Source organism: Onychostruthus taczanowskii, unplaced genomic scaffold (assembly GCF_017590055.1).
Source record: "Onychostruthus taczanowskii isolate IOZ18803 unplaced genomic scaffold, ASM1759005v1 scaffold112, whole genome shotgun sequence".
Lineage (NCBI taxonomy): Eukaryota > Metazoa > Chordata > Aves > Passeriformes > Passeridae > Onychostruthus > Onychostruthus taczanowskii.
Window position 1 is genome coordinate 1,179,199 of NW_024497852.1, and position 21,075 is coordinate 1,200,273.

At 51.0% G+C, this 21,075-nt stretch overlaps 2 non-coding genes across 2 annotated transcripts; one reads left to right on the plus strand and one right to left on the minus strand.

The window, feature by feature from the left end:
- Positions 1–433: 433 nt before the first annotated feature.
- Positions 434–505, plus strand: TRNAG-UCC. Its single transcript has one exon. It is a non-coding gene; the product is annotated as a tRNA-Gly (tRNA).
- Positions 506–856: 351 nt separating this feature from the next.
- Positions 857–929, minus strand: TRNAV-CAC. The gene has a single exon. It is a non-coding gene; the product is annotated as a tRNA-Val (tRNA).
- Positions 930–21,075: the final 20,146 nt, after the last annotated feature.

A 21,075-nucleotide genomic window follows, 5' to 3' on the forward strand; every position in this document is an offset into this window, starting at 1 on the left:
GAGAACCCCCCCCCTGGGGGGGGGGGGGGGGGGGGAGATGCCTGCGGGAGGACGGAGGTGTTACAAAATGACACGGAATAGATTAGCTGTTGGAAAAGGTCTCTGAGGTCGTCCAGTCCAACCTGTGACCGGTAGTCACTTTGCCATCCAGACCATGGAGCTAAGTCTGTCCTTAAACACCTCCAGGGACGGTGAGTCTGCCGCCTCCCTGGGCAGTCCGTGCAGTATCTTCTTGGAGAGGGTGGGCACAGAGAGAATTGAGGCTGATACAGGGTAAAAAAAAAGCACGGAGAAAAGATCCCTCTCTCCCTCAGAGATGGGCCCCAAATTCAGCATTTACTGCGGTCGCGTTGTTCTTTACCTCCTCCTCGAGAATGGCTGGGTCCCGCTGGGTGATGCTCCTGAGGGAAGCCGGGAAAGCTGCTGTCAGCGGGCGTTGGTGGTATAGTGGTTAGCATAGCTGCCTTCCAAGCAGTTGACCCGGGTTCGATTCCCGGCCAACGCAGCTTCGTTTTGGTCCTTCCTTTTTTTTTTTTTTTTCCCCGTTTCTCATCGATCCGAACCGAACTGGGATGCATGCGGAGCGCCCGCCCGGCTGCGCTTTGCCCACTTGAGCCCCGACGGGAGGAGGGCGCTGGTCAGCGATGGGGCGCGTGCTGCCGGTTACTTCTCTTCCCGACTCGCGGTGGAGACCCCGAGTCGTCAGGAGACGGCGGGGAAATAAATAAATAACTCAGAATAAAAAACAACAACAACGAAAAAAAACAAACCCAAAAACTTAAGCCCCCCACAAACCAAAACAGCAAGGAAATGAACAGCCGCAAAAAAACACACCCCGAGAAAAAAAGAAAATAGGTGTTTCCGCCCGGGATCGAACCGGGGACCTTTCGCGTGTGAGGCGAACGTGATAACCGCTACACTACGGAAACCCGCCATGTGGGGAGCTGCCTAGAGATGGCCCATGTTCCCGCCATAGCGGCTGAGGGGACGCGGACCTCCCTCACGGCGACCTCAAAATAAACCTCCCGCAATCCCCTAGAAACGCCGCGCGGGACACCCAGTGATTATCATCAATGACTAATTGGAGTTCCCAGAGACCGGCTGGTTTCAGGAGAGGACTGAGGTGCGTGTCCCGGGCAGTGTTTCGGGGGTCCCCTCAGAGAGGACACAGCCCCACAGGCAGGCTCCCGCTGAGGGGGCGCAGGGCGCTGCTGAAGAAATGTCGCTTTTCCCTGAAGCAGCTGCCACCAGATGTCGGTAGAATAGTGGCGACAGGGAGTGGAGCTCCCTGGAGAGCCAGCCGGGAGGGACAGGACCCGCCTGGTCCAGGGGACAGGCGCTGGAAGAGGACCGGCCCCCAAGGACAGACCTGTTGGCAACCATAGACTCACAAGATGCCAGACGGGTTTGAGTTGGAAGAACTTTAAATCTCATCTCATTCCACCCCCTGCCATGGGCAGGGGCACCTTCCACTGTCCCAGGATGCTCAAATCTCGTCCAGCCAGGCCTTGGGCACTTCCAGGGATCCAGGGGCAGCCACAACTGCTCTGGGAATTCCGTTCCAGGGCCTCACCACCCTCAGTCAAGAGCTGAGAATCCCAGATAGTTCTAAGTTTGTTCCTCTTACCCTACTGCAATGTTAACAACTTACTTAATGGCAATCTTTCTCCTTCTGGTAAAACCTCAGCCCCTGGAATCAGGTGGTAACATGAGAATTATGTTTTCCTGTTTTGTTTTCTTTGTTGAAGTGTATTTTATGCTCTGCTGGCTGCAGAAAAAAGCTTAGAAGGGAGAAATGAATCATAAACTCAGATGAAAGCAAAAAGAACCTCACTTTTAATAACACTTGTTCTTAGTAAAATCCACTTTTCATTTTAAAATTTCATTTTAGAGTTTTGTAGCTGATATTTTGATTTGGGGCCAAAAGGGGTGGAGAAGAGGTTGCCACTTGTCCTTTAACTTCAGGGCTTGCCAGTGCTTTATTCTGATCTGATCTATGATAAGGATTATAATGTTACATCCAAGTCCGTGACAAACCCGATGTCTCGGGACTTGTTTGCTTCGTGTTGTTGTCAAACATCCTGGAATGAAATCCTTTTTGCCTGCAGCTGGCAGAGCTGCAGAGAGGACTGCTTACAACCTTTGCACTGAGCATCAGCGGAGCGTGCTGGGGCAGGGCTGATCAATACCTGGGGCAAGGTCCCCTCCCCTGAGCAGGGGGAAGTGGATCAGCGAGTGACCCAAGACCATCCATGGGAAGATTCAAACGCTTTGGGGTTTGTTTATTTTTTTTTTGCAGCCCTCTTTCAGCCTGGCCATGGGTGGAGAGAGGAGCCGCAGAACAAACAGCGCCAGCGAGGAGGCTCTTGGAAGGTACCTGCGGGAGGCGGAGGCAGGAATCCCATGGAAGATGTCGTGCTGTCGGTGTGAACCCCCAAACCCACCCGGATCCCGGCGGTGCCTGCTTCTGGCAGCGCCACACGGACTCTGGATGCTCCTCGCGTGGCTTTGGGGCCCTCTCCCGCTGGTTCCCGCTTGCTGGAATGGCTCCCGGCGATGGTCTGGCTTTTCTGACAAAGATCCCTTGTCAGGGACGGCTCGAACTTTGCCCGCAGGACACAGATCCTGCGGCATTCTCCCCTCCAGCCCCTGAGCTCTCCCACCTCCTCGGCTCCCAGCACTTCCCACCCGTGTGGCCCTGCTGGGTGTGGGAGCTCCCCGAGCCTCGCCCGCTCCCCAGGGACGGTGCCCAGAGCAGGGAAAAAAGAACCGGGGGGCTCATTCGGAGGTGAGGGCTGGATATTCTCTTCTATTATCACCAGCATCTGCCCTTTCTGAGCGAGGAGCCCTCCCCCAGCCCTCACCCGCGGCCGTGCTCGGCTTGGTTTCCCTGACACGCTGCGCTGGCTGCAAGGTCCCCTTCTCCCCTTTTCCTCCCTCCACTCCCCAAGCCTGCGTGGCTGTTCCAGGAGGGGAGCTGGGAGCACCGTGGAGCAGGAGAGCCGACAATCAGGGCCGGGAGACAACGCTGCTGCCGTGCACAATACCCCCCCAATTAGCCATTCATTTCTTCTGCCTCTGAAACGGGGAGCACAGCCCTTGTGCTGGGAGATAAAACAAGAACGGCTTCAATAGCGCTGATTTAAATTAGGTCAGGCTGGCTTTTGTGTGGCGGGGACCACACAATGGCTGTCACACGACGGTGGAGGGGAGCAGCATAAAGGAAAAGAGGCCAAGCAAGCAGCACAGATAGTGGGAGCTGGTGGGTGCTGGGACATCGGGGGATGTGTGGGGATAGTGGAGGGGCAGACACGGACAGCACGTGGTGCTGAGGCATAAAAGGGGCGGTGTGGTCAGCAGGGGACAGAGGGGTCACACACTGGCACAAACAAGCTCTGCCACACCACAGCCATGAGCCCCTGGGAAATCGTCTTTAACCATCGCTGGTTATGAGACAAAGGAGTGACAAGGCTTGGATCCCTCGGGACAAGAAGGACATTGAGGGGCTGGAGTGTGTCCAGGGAAAGGAACAGAGCTGGGGAAGGGTCTGGAGCACCAGGAGCAGCTGAATGAGTTGAGAGGGCTCAGCCTGGAGAAAAGGAGGGTCAGTGGGACCTTTCTGATTGCTGGGGTGTCCTGTGCAGGGTCTGGAGTTGGACTGATGATCCTTGGGGGACCCTTCCAACTCAGGGTATTTCATGATTCCATGACCTGAGTTTGCAGTCCCCAGCGTTGCCCAATTTCTTTCCCCTCATAAGTTCCCCAAAAGTCCATGCCTGGCCTGAGCAGCTGGTGTGCTGTGAAATCCTACACTGGCTTCTCTATGGATGGGTGTGTTTGGGGAAATACCAGCAACTCCCTCAAAATGATCTCAGCTCAGGTTCTCAAAGCCATCCAAGTGTCTGCCTTCAGAGAGAGGTCCTGGGGAGAGTTTTCCAGGAGGATGTGAGCCCTGGAGCCTCGTCCCAGTTCTCCCCCCAGTTTCATTCCTATCCTCATTGCTGTTTTTACAGTGGCAATGCAGATGTTCATGTTTATCTGGCCATGGGAGGACACAAGAGCAGCGTGCTCAGAGCTATCAGCAGGAGCCTGGTCTTTTCAGCCAGCCGTTGTCATGGTCTAAATGAATTTATCCAGGAAAATCCATATGCAAAGGAAAGGCAGGTAAGTTTAAAATAAGAGTCCACCCCTTCAAGTCTCCCAGGAATAAATGAATGGCCTTTTGTGCCCCACATTGGACTTTTACAGGTCCCACTTTGATACATTGGGCCAAAAACCAGTGGGGGAAATTGTGGGTGTGGAAAAGCGGAAAGACATAATCAGCCATTTAATTCAGTTTTTGGAAGGACAGCCTGATATCCTTTTGCAGCTGCAAGAAAAAGCTGTAAACAAAAAACAATACTTAAGAAAAATGTTAATTGTATTACAAAGTCATAATTTGCATGCTAAAATTGCAAGTGTTATAATTTCTACTACTGATAGTAAAAAAGTAGGTGAGCCAAAGCACTGAGTGTGCCAGCCAGTGCCAAAAGGAGGAAACTAGGTTAAGCTGAAGTATCAGTTGTTCCTATTCCCATTCATTTGTTTGTTCACACATGAATAATTTTATTTTTTTTAAATACAAGACAGCTTAGAGCTACCCTGGGCCATCAGCTACAATGGCCTATATAATTCCCAGGCTGATTTAAACACACTGCTTCCCATGGGCACACACAGGCAGCGGAATATTCGGTGGCCACCAGCTGATATGGGAAAGACAGGCACTAAAAATAAGTTGTCCTTTTTAACAGTAAATGTAATTAAGCACTGAAATAGTGCCTGTTGTAGGGAGGTGGCCCTGAAGGCAGGGAGCCAAAACGAGACATGTTGTTAAAAGGTATGTTCCCTTCAGCAGATGGTCAGAGCTCTGGTGCTGAAGCACCCAGTGAAATTATCCACCCAGTTCCTGCAGGAAGCCCGTCTGGAGCAACCATAATAGGCCTAATTTCTCTCAAAATACAAATATATGGTTGCTAGTTTTCGCTGCTTTACAGCTATACTATTTGGTGTATTTTTAGCTGTTTAGTTGTGAGAACACAACAAAAACAGCAACAGCCCACTTTGGTTTGCATTGTGATTTACATTGTAAAGCCCACACTGCAGTGGAGACTGGAGGTGCCCAGGTACCAAAAGCAGTTGAACTGTGGTAGCACAAACAATGTGAAGTCTGTCAGGGGAAGGTTAGGTGGAATATTAGCAAAAGGTTCTTCCCCCAGAGGGTGGTGGGCACTGACCTGGCTCCCCAGGGAATGGTGACAGCCCCAAGGCTGCCGGAGCCCCAGGAGCTTTTGGACAACACACTCTGTCCTGCACGTGGGGTGACCCAGAAGCAGAAGAGGCAGGAGTCCAGCTCTTGTTGACAGCTTAGGGGTGTGATCATCGTGGCTTCCAAACAGGAAGACATAAAAGTTATATCTGATCATGTTATTAGTGCAGGCATCCATATATAAGAATAAATCAGAATGATACAATTATGAGGCTGTAGGTAGAGATTGATATTCTCCAGCAAATGGCATCATCTGGGATGCTCCTGAGTTGTGACTTTGTAAATCCCAGTATTCCTGAGATGGCCTCTACAACCTGAAATACTCATTGGAGTTCTCCCCAACAACCCAAAATCCACTGCAGAAAATAATATGTTCTGCAGAAGACTGGTTCATTCTCTGAATATTTATTTGCTGGTTTGGGCTGGGATATTTTTCTATTCTTATTACTACTATTATTTGTTTTGTTTATTTCTTCTCCTTTTATCAGCTCCAGCTGAGACAAGGGAGGGTGGGAGGAGGGTTTTGTTCCTCTGGAGATAACAGGAGGCTGTGCCTGTGCAGCCATGGTGACAAGATCCAGGGCGCTTTCTGGCTTCCAAGCAATTTTCTCCCCACCCCTGGCTCCCAAGTAAAAGTGGGGCAGAGATAGAAAGGAGCTTTTGTTTCTCAAGTGCTTCAGCTGTTACTTCTAATTAAGCGAAGAGCTCCAGTGCCTTCCCACTCCCCGGCCGAAGGAGGATGGAGCTGGGGCAAAAGGAGAGCCAAGAGGCTGTGGCAGCTCTCCTCTTTCCAGCTGCAGCCTGGCTGGGTGACCTGTGCCATCCCAGTGCCTCAGATTCCCTGGCAGCAGGGGGGAAGGAATGAGAGAGCCCAGCACGAGGCCAGATGGAAACGACCACCCTGCTGTTCAAGGTGTTATTATCGGTTTAGTGCAATATGTTCCCAGCTTCCCAGACATGCTGACTATCAGCAAATTGCTCTTTCCTTCTCCAGCTTTCCCTGGATGCCATCCCCTTCTCTCTGAGATGCCAACCCCTGCCCTTAGGTCTGACAGCATTTCTCCAGCCTCCCCAAAGTGCCTCTTTTTAACCCCTGCTGGTATCACCGGGATGTGCTGCAGGAGCCAGGTGAAGTGTCAACAGCCAGGGATTGGGCAGGTGGCCTTGGCACAGCCAGGTGGGGTCTGTGGGACAAGGAGAGTGCTGTGGGCAGAGGGCAGAGCTGGGACAGCTGTGAACCACACAGCCCCTGCCCAGCTCTGCAACAGGGAACACAGACTGTTCCACAGCACTGCACGAACATGGGAAGGACTGCCAAGAGGAAAAGAGGGTGGAGATGTGGAGAGAGAGAAAAAAAAAAATGTATGTGGGGAATAGGAACGCTCAGGAATCCAACAGCCCACAGACTCAAGGTCCAAGCCCTGGCTCAGCTCTGAAGTTGCCCACCAAGGACTGAAGGAGCCCTCCAGGCCACGGCTGCTCCCCTGTGCCTCTGCACCCACTGAACTCTGCTGGATCTCTTCAGCCTGGGATCTCACAGGGAGAAGTTTAGGGCTTCACTGAAACAGATGGTCTCCCTCTTGGGCCCCATCTGCCAGGCAACACTGGAGCAGTTGGTCTCTGCAGTGCTGAGCAGAATCTTGTTTACTTTCCCCTCCCATGCCCAAGGTGATCGCAGGGCAACCCAAGCCTTCTGTTTCAGCCCAGATTTCCAGGAACAGCCAGGGACTCCGAGGTGCAGGAGTGTAACCCAGGAGCAAGGGAGGGCACGTGGAATGGGCCAGCCCTGATCTCTGCCACTGTCCAGCCATGGAGAGATGGAGCAGCACCTGGCATCTGCCCCTTTTTCCTCCTTCAGGACACAAAGAGTCTCCATCCACCAGGGATGCAGGGACGTGTCCCTGACAGCATTAAGCACACACAAAAACAGCAGGTGAGACCAGCTCTCCTCGAGCAGCACCAGCCAAGATTGTTGCAGCATGCCTGATAAAAGAACCTTACTTCTTCTTCTCCGGGTTCTGCTGCTGCAACTCTGTGTCAAGGACTGGAGGATATCATCCATCCATGCAGCAGCCCTTGTTTTCCATTGGGTCCTGCTCTCTCAGTTGCCGCTTAGGCAGTCAGTGCTCTAATGGTGCTCGCTGAGCAGAGGGCACGGAGCACGGCTTTGTCCCTCCCCCGAGGGTTCCCGTCCGCGGAGGCTCCAGCCGGGATGCTGCCCGCGGCAGCTCCGCACTAATCAGCCCCGAGGCAGGAAGTGGAAACTTTCTGCTTGCAGCCACTTAGTTTCATTAGGGGCATCACGGGAGAAAACGGGGGCTCAGGTGGGGCAGGGAGAGGCAGGAGGTGGGGAGAGGGGCTTGCAGCCTGTTTGTCCTGGCACTTGGCATGGCAGCTTCAGCTGGAGAGGAAAGGGGCAGAGAGAGCCTGGAGCTGGGGCCTGTCACCCACACTGGTCAGAGCTCTGGAGGTCGTGCAGCTGCCTGAAGTGATTGTTGCAGGATATATTATTCCTATCCCTCCCCATGTCTAGCCTAGATCTTCCTTGTTCAACACAAACATGGTACTGTGCAGAGGTGCAATATTAAGGGCTGGAGTCGCTGCCTAATCATGTATTGATTTCAGTGGAGCTGAGCTCGATGAGAGGAGTCTGCCCGGCCTTGCTCCATCCCCCTCGTGCCCCAGGAGAATGTTTTGTGTGAGACTAAATGCCTCTGTAAGTGCCTCTCAGCTCCCTGCTCATTGAGAGCTGTTCTGCACAGACACATTGGAGCAGGGAGGGTGCAGGATCCTGGAATCACATTTCCTTTTGGCAAGAGGGATTTTATCTACCTCAGTCTTCCTGGGCAGTGTGAATGGTAGGGCTGTCAGTTCTCCTGAGCAGGACTAAGAGCCCAGCCAGGCAGGAGTTCTGGCACCAGCAGCAGCCCTCTACCCCTTTCTCCCATTTCACTCATGTCCTCACCCACGAGCAGAAATAAACTCAACTCTCACCCTAAGTTGGATTTCCCTGCTTACATTTTTCACTAAGCCAGCACAAATAAAGCAACACTTTCAGGAATTTGACTTGATGATCCATGTGGGGATCTCAGGATATTCTTCATTCTGTGCACCCTGATGGCTTTGGGAGAGATCTGTGACAGGGACAGACAGAGCTGGCAGGATAAATAAGTGACCAGAAGAACAGAGCTCAGATTCCTGAAGTCTCATTCATGAAAAAGTATTGCCCCTTGTTCCTGGTTTGTGCCTCGTTGGTGAACACAGATGTTCTATTACTCCCACGTGGATGAGCAGTTGTTTTCATGTGAGCTCCTGTCCATCTTCCAGTTAAAGGGTTCATTTGTTAGCCTTGGAGATTTCAGCAGCAGTCATCCTGTTTGGAGACACCCACGCAGTTGTGCAGGAGCTCTGCCCTGGGATGGAGAGGAGCTGGGTCAGGGAATGCAGCAGCCAGGAGATGGAGCAGCTTGGCTCCTCAGCACGGAACAGGAGCAGCTCGGGAGAGAAAGGCCAGGCCCTTACAGGGCTCTTGTCCCTGATGGAACAGATGTGGCAGCTGCTTTGTGCCACAACTGCTGCGTGTTTGTGGAGCGGCCAAAGGACTCCCTGGGCTGTGCCTCGGGCTGGCACATGGGGCCTTTCATTTTCCTCAAGGGCTCTCGAGGAGGAGCTCATTGTACCTGCTCGGAATTAATTCTGCCAGTCCCCAGCCTGCTCATGGACTCCCCGTGCTGGAGTTCAAGACATGCCTTTCATTTTTTTCCTTCTGTCTGGGACAATTGATATCCTGGGATGGAGCTGCAGCCTAGTGAACACCACACAGACCTGACTTGGAGCCTCCAGGAATTGGATTTCCCAAATCTCCCTGCAGCAGCTGCTGGCTGACAGCTTTGTCCCGTTCCCTGGTTGCACAGCCCTCGTTCCTCCAAGCCCAAGGATCCTCCTTTGTGCTCCATCATCTGGAAGTGCTGTTCTGTTTGGGGTTACCTCAGAACTGCTGGCACAACAGAGCTGTTTTGGTTCTGGCTGAGCACTCGGCATCTGAGCTCTCATGTGGTTGGAGCCCATTTTTTTGTAAGAATGAAAACAGTGGATTAATGAGCTGCTTGTGGCTAATGTGCAGGGTTTCTCAGAACTGGTGCTATTAGAGCCCAGCGTCATGTAGGAGGTAAATGGCAGCACACGGTGAATAAAGCAGTGATATAATAGGTTTAAGTAGTCCATTTCCCTTTGGAGTGTTACTGATAACAGGCCCAAATGCATACAAGACCATTCCCTTAATGAATAAGACTGCTCTCTAGCAGAGCACACGCTGCAGCGCCTCACAAGGGGTTTATTTTCCATCCTTTTCATCCAAAACAAGGCTTGGGTGTTCGAGTTGGAGTGGGGTGCAGGGAGAACTATAAACATGGTCTGACTGCTCCACAGGAGACACATCCTTATCCTGGTGAGCTGGCCCTGGATGTAACCAGAGGAAGGTACTCAGGACAGGTCACAAGGCTGTATAAAGAATAAGGCTTCTCCCAACTGCAGTTTTGTAGCTTCCAGCAATCCGTGGGGTCTGCTTGGATGTTGCATCCAAACTATTACATTTAATCATCACTGATAGACCAAACCTCCATAATCTTGTCTAAAACCTTTTGAACCTATTTATATTTTCAGGCTACAAGATATCCTGTGGCAAACGAGCTCCAAGATTTAATTATGTGCTGTGTGAAAAAGCAATTCTTTTTGTTTGTTTTAAACTGGCCTGGTAATTTCACTGGGGCGCTGACTCCCTGTGTTGTGAGAAACAGCCTCTAAAATACCTGAGGGAAGTAGAATCCCAGATTTTATTGGAAGGGCATGTGATTATGACTTCTATGTGTTAAAAGCAGTTCTGAAAATGGAGCAGAGGTTCTACTTTTAATGCTTGTGGAAATATTGCCTCCAGTGCTCTTGTTTGCTCTTCAGCTTGTTTTTATTTATTTAATTTTTTCCCCTTAACCTCTCTTTTACAAGCTACCCTAGTCCCTGACAGATCCGGTTCTTAAGCTTGTTTACTCTGTTTGCACGGGCTTTATTTTTTTACAATATTCTCCTTTTAAGTGCTGCAGCAGCCGAGCGTCTCTTGCGGGAGCTGTAAGCACAAACCCCACCAAGGACAGGCACACGCCTCGGAGCGACCTCTTCCTCCTCATTATGTTTGTGATGGTCTCAGTGTCACCAGTTCAAGCACAGGCACACGGGGTTCAATGCAGCACCGAGATAAAGGCAGGAGAGACGTCCCCACTCCCCCGAGGCGTGAGCGGCTCTGCCGCTCCTTGATTGTGCCTTTGGCAGACACCTCATTAAAAGTGGGCTATTCCACACAAACATCGCCTTGTCCTTTCGCAGGCGTAATCCGAGCGTGGAGGGAGAGCTCAGCCCCACACCAGCATGTCTGAGTCTGTCCAGACCTCGACTCTAACGAGCTGCTGTTCATTTGTAGCCTTCTCTGCCCTTCCTGGAGTTGTACTTTCCTGGTGCATCCTTCACTTACACTGTCTCACAGGCAGTTTTGATCGTGCCTGCAGCTACTAGAACAAAAATTAACATTACCCAAAACAAACCCCGGACACTCCTCTTGCAAATCCTTTGGTCTTAGTCCCAATAACGTTTCTTCTCGGTTGGATATACCTCCTGCATGAAACGTTCTGATGTATGACTTAGGTAGAGGAACCAGACTGACTCTTTCCCTTCCCATCATGTAAATGGTTTAGTGGAAGGTGTCCCTGCCTGTGGCAGGGGATGGAACTGGCTGATCTTAATGGTCCCTTCCAACCCAAACCATTCTGTGATCCTCTGTCCTGCAGCCTCCTCCTGCTGTGCTCAGAGCTGCGGCTCTGAGTACTCCCTGCACTGCAGAGAGCTTTTCAGAGACTGCCCGTGCCTCAGTTTCCCTTTGCACTGGAAGGTTTCTAGGTAGATTTGGCAGTACTGAGTTAACAGCTGGACTCAGTGATATTAGAGGTCTTTTCCAGCTTCAGCTTGCGTGTGGCTCTCTGCTCTGGGTGTGAACAGGCGAGGATTCCTCCAGGGCTGTGCGGTGCTCAGAGCAGATGCCTGCAGGGAGCAGCTCCACAGGGAGGGACTGTGGAGGGAGGTGAGAGGAGCTGCTGTGTGCGGAGGCTGCCACGCCTGCGTGTGGGCAGAGCTCCAGCTGCATGTGCAGGGAAAGGGATTTGGGGGAGGGAGAGGAGATTGGTCTACGTGGGAGCCCAGTGCCAGCCTGCAAAGGATGCAGGTAGGCTGGATCCGCGCGTGCAGCGGTGGAGAGCTTCCACCGAGGCCTCTGTGATTATAAGAGACTTTTTAAACACACCTCAAGGGGTCTCAAACGTGTCCTCGAGCTCCTCTGTGCAGAGCTCCCATGGAGCCTCTCTGCTCTGGAGCTGTTGCTCAGGTCGTGCTGTGCTTTGCTGGGATGGGCGTGCAGCGGCAGGGCTGAGCCAAAGGCAGCTCACGGCTGGGGGAGCCCAGCACGCACGGCGGGGCTCTGCCCGAGCCGCTCCGCCGGGAACATCACCGAATTCCAGGCGAGCGCTTTCCGTTCGGCTGTTTCTCCGCACGCCTCTGCTCCCGCCCCTGTCCGGCTGGCGGCAGGCCCTCGGGACCGAACCGCGGCTCTCCCTCACTTGTTGAGGAGCATCGGCGGGAGAGGGAGCGGTTCCCTTGGAAACCTCTGGATGCCCAGCAACAAGTCGCTGACAGCTGCCATGTGACCAGGTGCATTAATCAGAAATGTTGTATGAATCGGGTCAGATGGGGCCAAAGTCCAGCGCGCTCCCCCTCCACTCCACTGCTAATTACTGAGCTGCGAGGGCTGCTCCGAGTACGGGGTGGAAAACAACTCAAAATAATTAAATCAAACAGTGGCCTTTCTTGTTGTGGATTCTAAGTTCATCCCAGAATTTCTCCATGAAAAAAATCTGTCCGATCCCCTCTTCCACGGGAACAAATCTTGAATGCAAATGAGTGAGGCAGAGGAGTCTCGCCAGGTGGAAAAGCCAGGGAGAATGAGTGTGCCATGGACACAGAGAGTTCCCAGCTCTCTACTCAAAATAAGCCCAACATTTCAAATTAATCTTTTGAGTAAGTAGATCAGGTTTGAGACAGTTTGGGCTGGACACGTACAGCTTGTGTTCATCACTTGGATCTCTTTGAAAATCATATTTCTGAAGCCTCAGCTGAATTTGCTGGCCAGCATCACCAATTAGAATGCAGGGAAAGGACTTGAGTCCAAAGTTGTGCCCAACCACCCTAAAAGAAGAGGCTGCAGCTCTCAGGAAAACAGGCAGTGCCTGTGCACATCTCATCCCTTGTGAACTGCTGCAAAATGGCTGTTCTTTGTAGATACAGAGACCTGGAGCCCCTCTGCTCTGGGGCCAGGCTGGGACAATTGGGGCTGTTCCTTTACCCTGGGTTTCCTTTCTAGTGTCTTCCAGGATCTTCTAAGGGAATTAGGTATCCAAGGACTTGGGCACCCCTCAGCATTGTCCATAAGATGTTGTTTACAGCTTCAGCTCTCGTTCTTTTCATATTTCCCCCAAATTTCTGCTTTGCCTGGACCAAGTGAGAGCAGTGGCTTCCAGATTTGTCTCCTGAAGGAAAATCTCTTGCAGATGCATGTCCAAGGTCAGCACCTGTAAGGCTGTAACATCTTCCCTTACCCCAACAGCAATCTACATTCTTTGTGCTGTGACTAATTCATGGCCAGGTCATCAGGTCCTGCAGGCTCATGCCCTGCTGCAGGGTTTGTCTCTCAGGCTGTTCACTGATTTGTGTCACACACAGGTACATTCTGCCCCAAACCAGCTTTTATCTCAGGCAAAACAACGCAGCTGCTGTGGCTGGGCAGGGCCGGGGCTGGCGTAAGCCAGGCAAAGGATTTGGCCTGTGATCCGTGGTAGTGGGGGAAAACAAACAAACAAAAAGAGTTGGAAACAGAGCACCTGGCTTTATTGTAATTGCTCTGTAATTTGAATAGCATCCAGTGCCACTTGAAAATGGGCTCCTTCATGTCATCTGCTCTTACTTGCAGGTCTTAAGAGCCCCATATTTACCCCTGAATGTGGGTCTCAAGTATTACCCAGAACAAGCCTTCAACTCTGGACCATTTTGATTTCTATCTGATTAATGTTGCCACCAATTATTATTTCTCCTTTGGTATCATGTGGTAACACATCCCATGCCCAGGATATACCAGAAGACAAAGATTTACTCAACAGGCTGACATCTAGGGTAACTTAGGGCAGGCTTGAAAAATTGGTGTCTGCAGCCTGTGTGTTTGCCATCCTAGAGGTGCAACTCAAACCCATCCCTGCTGACACCCTCAGTCAAACACAGGAACAGGAGTGTTTTTGGAGGTGAGGGTTAGGAAATAAATTTGCTCTCAGTGCTGAATGCTGTGCTCCTTGGCACATTTGAGGGAATAGTTCCTGACCTCCTTGCTCTGGAAACAGGAGAGGTCCGAACAGATTCCAGCTACTCAGATCTGGGCTCTTTCAGTTTGCTGTGTCTGGGAAGAAATGGAAGGTTGGGGTTTGTGCCAGCCCCCAAAACAGGATGAAAAGGGCTGAAGCCTGGCTTGTCCATTGGATGGGAATCCAGCAGGTACGAGCCCCCAGCCCGAGGGACACTGATGGAGAGGACAGGCTGGTGCCGTTTGGTCCTGGGCAATCCGGAGCGAGTGACCCGCACGAAGCAAAGCTTCCGTGCTCGCTGCGGGGCCAGGTGGGCTCTCCCTGCGGGCTGTTCCCTCCAGGGAGAGCTGGGAGCGCGCTCCGCCGGCGCTGCCCGCCGTCCGGGGCTCGCTGCTGCCCGGACGGACCTGTTGCCGTGCGGCCGCGCCGCCGAGCCTCTCGCACGGACGGCGGGCGGTCCCATGATGTAATGCTGCCGCAGCTGCCCGGAGCGGCCGCTGCCGTTGGCCGAGGCGCGGAGTCCCCGCCCGGGCGCTCCGCCCGCCGCCCCCCCGGCGGGCCATAAAAGCCCCGAGGCAGAGGCAGGGCAGCTTCCCCGGCCGCTCCGCCGCTCAGGTGAGCCGGCGACAGGTGAGCCCCGCAGGTGCGGAGGCGGCTCGGGGATCCTGCCAGGGCCACCTGTGGAGCCGGTGCCGCCTGTGCCCGGCGGGTGCGGGAGCGCTCGGGGGAAGGGGCTGCTTCCCCCTGGGGGAGAGAGATCGGACCGGATCCGGGGCCGCGGATCAGCACCACGGACAGCGGCCGGCGGGGCCGCGCCGGGACGCGAGCCCGGCACCGGGAAGCGGCACCGCGCACCGGCGGCCGCGGGCAGCGCTCTCCCGGGACATCGCCGCCCAGCCAGAGCCACCGAGGCGGCGCTGGATTCGCCGGGGCCGCGGTGAGTGCAGCCCGGAGGGCTCTCTGCGGGAGAGGGGAGGCAGCGCAGCGGCACGGGGAGCGGCAAGCCCGGCAGGTACCCGCGGCCGTGCCCATCCCTGCCCCACCGGGCCGGAACCGTGCCGCTGCCCCGAGCGCCGCGCTCGGGGTCTGGCAGAGCCCAGGGCCGGGCGAGGTGGGATGGGTGCGTTTGGCAAACATCCCTGCCGGGCGAGGTGGGATGGGTGCGTTTGGCAAACATCCCTGCCGGCCGCAGGTGAGACGCGCTCACAGCCTCGGGGAGCGCAGGGAATGAAAACATTTGGTGTGATTGCATGAATCCAAATGTGACCTGCACTTCACGGCTGCTCAACATCAAAGCTTTATGCTGGAAAACCCAGCACTCGTGTTTTGGAAATGTGTCTGACTGGTAGTTAATGTGTAAAGTTGCTCTTAAAATTCCCTAGTTTGTAGGAGAAACAAGACATTTCACCAAGGCACTGTTGGGAGATGATGCTTCATGAGCAGTTATTTGGAATCATTTTTCCTCCATGGCTGATTCTGTCTGACTACTCAAAATCTGCCTTGCAGTAGTGGCACGCTTTGGGTCCATTGACACATTGTGTTATCTTGAAGTGCTTGATGGCTAAATCAGAGTAGATTTTTTTCCCAAAATGCTCACCTCCAGAGAAAATAAATTAAAAATTGAGTGTGATCAAATTAAACAAAGTGGTTGGTTTTTGTTTTTAATTTTGACAAAATTAAAACAAAGTATTTATCTCTGGCTCACACTGAAATAAAACATTATTTTCTCTTTAGATTATTTAACCAAGGCTCTAATCTAGAAAATAAAAAAGATAAAATGTTCAAGTGTTTGAGCACTTTGGAAATTAAGCATTTCACAGAGCTATTGCCAGCTGAAGTGATTTACTGCATTTGTTTTATCTCCACGTTTGGAAGCTGGGATATTCCCTGAATGCATCCCTGTTCATTGGAAATTCTCCCCCAGCTCTGCTAAATGTGTATTTAAACTCTTTGCTGAACAGAGGCTCAAGGTGATTTCATCCAGGCTCAGCCTGGCCACATCTCCTGTCCTTACACTTGTATTTTTCCTGAGTGATGTTGGCCTCTCAGAGGAAAAGGAAACAAGCTGTTCTCCATCTTAAGGAAACTCTTTTTTTTTTTTTTTTTTTTTTTAACTTCAGAATTAAATATTTTTGGGGAAAAAAGAAAAAAACCACTTGAAAAGAAAGTTATTTCCTTTCAGGCCTTGACTATCCACAGAGCCTTTAAACATATTTTATAGACATTGAACAAAGTAAGGGTTTTCATGTTTCCCTGTGGAACTGGAGTGGAGAGATATCTTTGTTATCTCTCTGTAAATCTTCCAACATCTCCCATCAGTTCTGTGTGCACACAGTGACTCTGGCCTGTCCTGAATGCAACAACTGCTGAGGTTCAGTCTGGGCAGTGCCTTCCCTCTGCCAACACCAATATCAGGCTTTTCTCCTTGGTGTTCAGCTGTAAAATAAGGGGAAAAAAATCCCTTATTGTTCACCTCCTGCCCCAAAAAGCCATGCAGAAGAAGCCAGAAAATGATATTACAACAAATACCTATTCCTGCTTTTATGGGTTTATCTCCACATTCTGGGAAATTACCTAATCAGATTTCATATTTAATATAAAAAATAGTAGGACGGATGATATCATATCCTCAAAGCTAACTAAATTTTGTATTGTGCAGTCTTGCTTAATCAAAGTTTCATTTCCATTTGTTCAGGCCATATTTTGTCACTCTTTTTTTTATTGGCAATTTTTTGTAGATCTCATAGATGGATCCAACCCAGAGGTCTCTGAAGAACAGGGGACTCAGGGTAAGGTCTGAACTTAATTCAGTTTAATTTCTGACCATTTAAATATTCTTCAAAATGAGTAAGCTGGAAATTACTCTGGCAGGAGGGTCCCATGTCACCTGCTGGAAACAAATATTTGAAGTTTTGCTAGAAACAAACACCATGCAGACATCCAGATTTTTGTTGTTTAAAATTCAACAGGAATAAAGCCTGTTACAGGCAGGATCCTCGTTGCCCTCTCCCCCTCCCAGCACACAGACAACGTTCCAGGCTCCTGGCTCTGTGTGCCTTGCACAAATATTTGTCTGTGTGTCGCTGCCACTCCACTGCAATCGTGGCATCTGGTAGTAGCTGGGAGACTGGGAGGTGCTTGGGAATCTCAGCAGGAAAAAGAGAGTGGATTTCAGGCACAAGGTCTGCAGCAGCTTTAGAGCCTGGATAAACAGGGTGAGGTTGTTGTGCCTTTGGCAGGGATTTGTTCTGCCCCAGCCACCTGCAGGGGTTCACCTCCAGCCTCCCTCAAATGCTGCACTGGGGACACAGCCCCTGCCCCACCTACAGCCACCCCAGCCCTGCAGGCTTCGGCCAGAGTGAGAGCTCAGGGGAGTCTGAGCAAAGGATTTGGGTTTTCTGCTCACACAAATCACAGAATGGTTTGAGCCTTAAAGCTCCTTGGGACATGGAAATTGTGTTCCATGTGTGTTCAGCACTTAAAGATTCTGACTCTGGGACTCTGGCTCAGGGGTTTAGGAAGGGCAAAGAAAGATCTTTCGTGGCACACAGAGTCTGTGGCTCTGCAGGTGAACACACGGACCTGCAGCAAGCCAGCAAACCCTGCGTGTCCTCGAGAAGAGAACGTTGCCTTTTGATTTATTTTAATCTGGAGACTCAGAATTTTTCATAAACCTACAGTAGCTTACACAATGTCAGGCTCCACTTTAGGAGAATACAAATGCACTTGCACAAACTTCAGCTCTGAACTCCCTCAGGAATCAAACTAAAGTCAAGCACTGAGGATTAAAGGATGTTTCCATAATGTTATGCAAAGATCTCTTTATCCTGTGTTACTTAAGGCTGTACATTCTTCCCAAGTCATGTTCAGAAACATAACTCCCTCCCCTGTGATTTTCCAAAGCATTTGACTGTTTTCAGGTGCTCAGCATGACATATTCCAATTAATCCTGATTTTCAGGGACTTCTAAGCACCTGCCTTTTGTAATCGGTCCCTTTCAGAGTGTCTCAAACACAAATATAAGGTGTCCAAAATTGCTAACTTCTTTTGAAAATCCAGAGCCATGATGAACAGTCCACCTACAAGATTCCAGCCCAGGTGAAAATTGCATGGATTCAAGCCCCCCAAAACCAGAGGCAGTAGTCAATACCTGCTCCTGTGGGATGACAATGCACCCTGCCATTAGAGCAAAGTTTCTCTTAGAAAGGAGAAAATTGCACCATTCCCAGTGAGAACAAGTGCAAATCTTTTCAGTTCAGCTCACAAAATTATTAATGCTGTGGTCTGTAATTCTGGCTAATCAGATATTCCGTTGCTCTGTGTTGCCAGTCGAATGTTCATGGAGAAATCAATGCCACAAAGAGATTGAAAACTTGTCCTGAGCTCCTCTCCTCAGACAAGGAGTCCCCATCGGGGGGCAAGGGCTCCAGCAAAGGGCAGTGCTTTGCAGGCTCAGACCTTGCATGCATCAGGAGCAACGGGAATTTCTCAGGAGCAAGGACAGCAAATGCCAGTTCAGACAAGCCCTTTCCCAAGTGGGAAAGAGCTGGGAATGTTTAAAGTTTTCAGTTGCTCCAAAGGGTTGTTTAGATCTGCTCAGAGGTAATCTGTAGCCTGAAAGCAGAGGGGACAGGAGGGCAGGGCAGGGCTGAATCCAGATGCCACCAGGATCAGGGAGCAGCAGCAGAGCCGTGCCCTTGCACAGTGCCTGGCTCTGGTGACAGGGACAGCCCTGGGACAGGACAGGACTGGCTCCCACTCTGGCTCAGCTGGGAAAAGGTGGCTGCAGCTCTGGTTTGACCAGCTCCTCCTCAGCCCTGCCCAGGCACAGCAAGAGATGAGAAACTAAGAAGAGGCAATGGTCTGACTGATTTTTGCAATCCTAATCAGAAACCTGAAGCCATTCCTAAATGAGGCACCTCAAATCCCTTGTCCAGAAAGGCAGACCTAGTGATCCCCATTTCCAGGGTACCAGAAAACCAAATTCAGTGATATCTGTAAAGCTGTGGTGATCTGAGAGCACATGGAACCAGAGAACAGAAAAAGGTGATTATCCTGTCAGGTTTGGCCTGGGAGGAAGATTATCCATCTATCTTGCCAGACCTATTTATCATCTGATTTTCTCCTGGCTTAGCTTTTATCACCTTTCTAATCCTCCCCATCTAATTCAGACAACATTTTATCTCAGCAGTTCTCAGCCAGTGCTGACCACGGTGGGCTTGGAGCTCTGGGCAGGTTTTCCGTGACCTCACGAGGGGCTGCACAGGTGGGTGGAACATTAATTGCCAGCTAATGAGTTCACAACTTTCAAAAAGAAATGAGCTGGTATATTTTTCTAGAAGAGCAGTGTTATATCTCTCTGCTGGTCTGTCAGTGAGGGAATGGGTTTGGAAGAACTCCTTTTCCAGAATGTTAAAAGAATGGACTAATTCCATGTAACACAAATCTAAATGTGTGTGTGTGTACCTATGCCTGTTGGACAGTATTTAAGTGGATGTGAGGTATGAAATCGGTTTCTGGGATGGGAAGTCCTGGGATGCATCACTTGAATCAAGCAGGACTCAGAGATAAATTTGAGGCAGATGATGTTTTTTGAGTATGGCTCATGGTTTGAACCCACTCAGAGAAAACAATGAAATTCCAGGGCTCCCAGTCCCTCACAGGGCTCAAGACCCAAATCCCAGTGAGATGGAGGTTTCTCTGGATACCACAGCCCTTTCCCTTTTCCTTTTCATCCCAAATCAACAGGCACTTTCCCCACCTCGTTGCTGGTGAATGCATTAGGGGCTAAACTTGATCATGTCCGCAGCGGTTCCTGGAATAGCTGCAAGCTGAGCACTTGGTTAGGGCCAGCCAGGAGGCTGGGAGAGATGATTACCTTCAGGCAGCCTCCGTGGAACGTCCCAGGGTTCCTTCAGGCACAGCCTAATGCGGGATTTAGGATGCTGAACAGACTCCCATTACAGGCCAGCCATCTCCACACTTCCACACGGAGAGAGCTCCTCGTTAACATGCACACCAGTGGCTCCAGAGCACAGCAGCCCAGTCGGGGCTCATTAAGGGCAAAATCATTCCAAGGGACATTGTTTCAGAAAGGAAAGAATTTAATTTCTCTCAGGGCTGGGGTTGAGTTGCAGAGAGCCTGGGGGTTTTGCTCAGGGTTGTGTTGGAAGCTGTCTTGGGGTGTGGAGCTTTGGCTGTGCCAGAAGCTGTGGTGGGGTGACCTTGGGAGGGACCCACAGCATCAGCCCCACAGGGACCCTGCCTCACCTCAGGGGCACATGAAAATAAATCTTGGTTAAAAAGGTGACTTAAAAGCCTGCGTGTCCTCTGGGAATCAGCAGCTGAGGTGGGAATTGCTCAGGTGAGCCACAGGCTCTGTGTGCCTGGTTCTGCTCTGTCCCTGCCCCAGAGCTGCAAAGCTTTGGGACCAGGAGGAGCACTTGTGATGGGGAAATCTCAGTCCACTTTTATCAGCAGGTATGAAAAACCCCTAAGGATTATCATTAGTAGATGCAAATGAGTCACTGCACAGCTCAAATGTCCACTTTCCTTTTTACCATGGAACAATCCACTAGAACACACAAGACGTCCAATGCTTTAGTAATACACTCCAAATAAACATCTAATTATCAGGTCTGAGAGGGGAAGGACTAAAAAGTAACAAGGATGAAGCCATTTGTCATGTCAGTTTGATTTCCTGTACAGAGTCCTGCACAAGGTGTGCTGCTAGCTCTCCTCTCCCACGTGTGCCACTGTTCCTCTGGAAGAACTCTGATGCCTGTTCTTTCAAAGCTCAGCTCTATTTTAAAAATCTACTCTCTCTGAAAGGGCTGTCTTTAAAAAAACCAAAAAATTGTACAGGAAAAAGGACAAAATTGCTTCTCAACAAAGGGGCTTATCAACAAGCCTGTCAATAATGTGCCAAAGGCCAGAACCTGCCTTTCAAAGAGGCTCTGAAGCCTCGACGTGTACTTTGAGAGCAATTAAGGGATGTAAGCAACATGATTATTATCTCATGGGTGACATTTTCATCGGCTCTTTGGGAAAAAGAAGAGATGGGCTTGAGATGGCTGTGATCAATGTTCATCCCAGTCCTGCAGAAATGGCAGGAAAACGTGGTAGATGGGCCTGGAAGTCAAAATGTACAAGGAAAGAAGGGTGGGAGGAAGAGGTGATGAAGGCAGAAGGATTTTAAATCACAGAAGCTGAAAGAACGAGTTACATGAGAAGGAGAGAACTTGAGAAATGTGAGTGGGAACCTGTGACTTCCTTTCCCCACCTCAGGCCAGGTCTTGCACCTCTTCACTCGTCAGGGCACAGCTC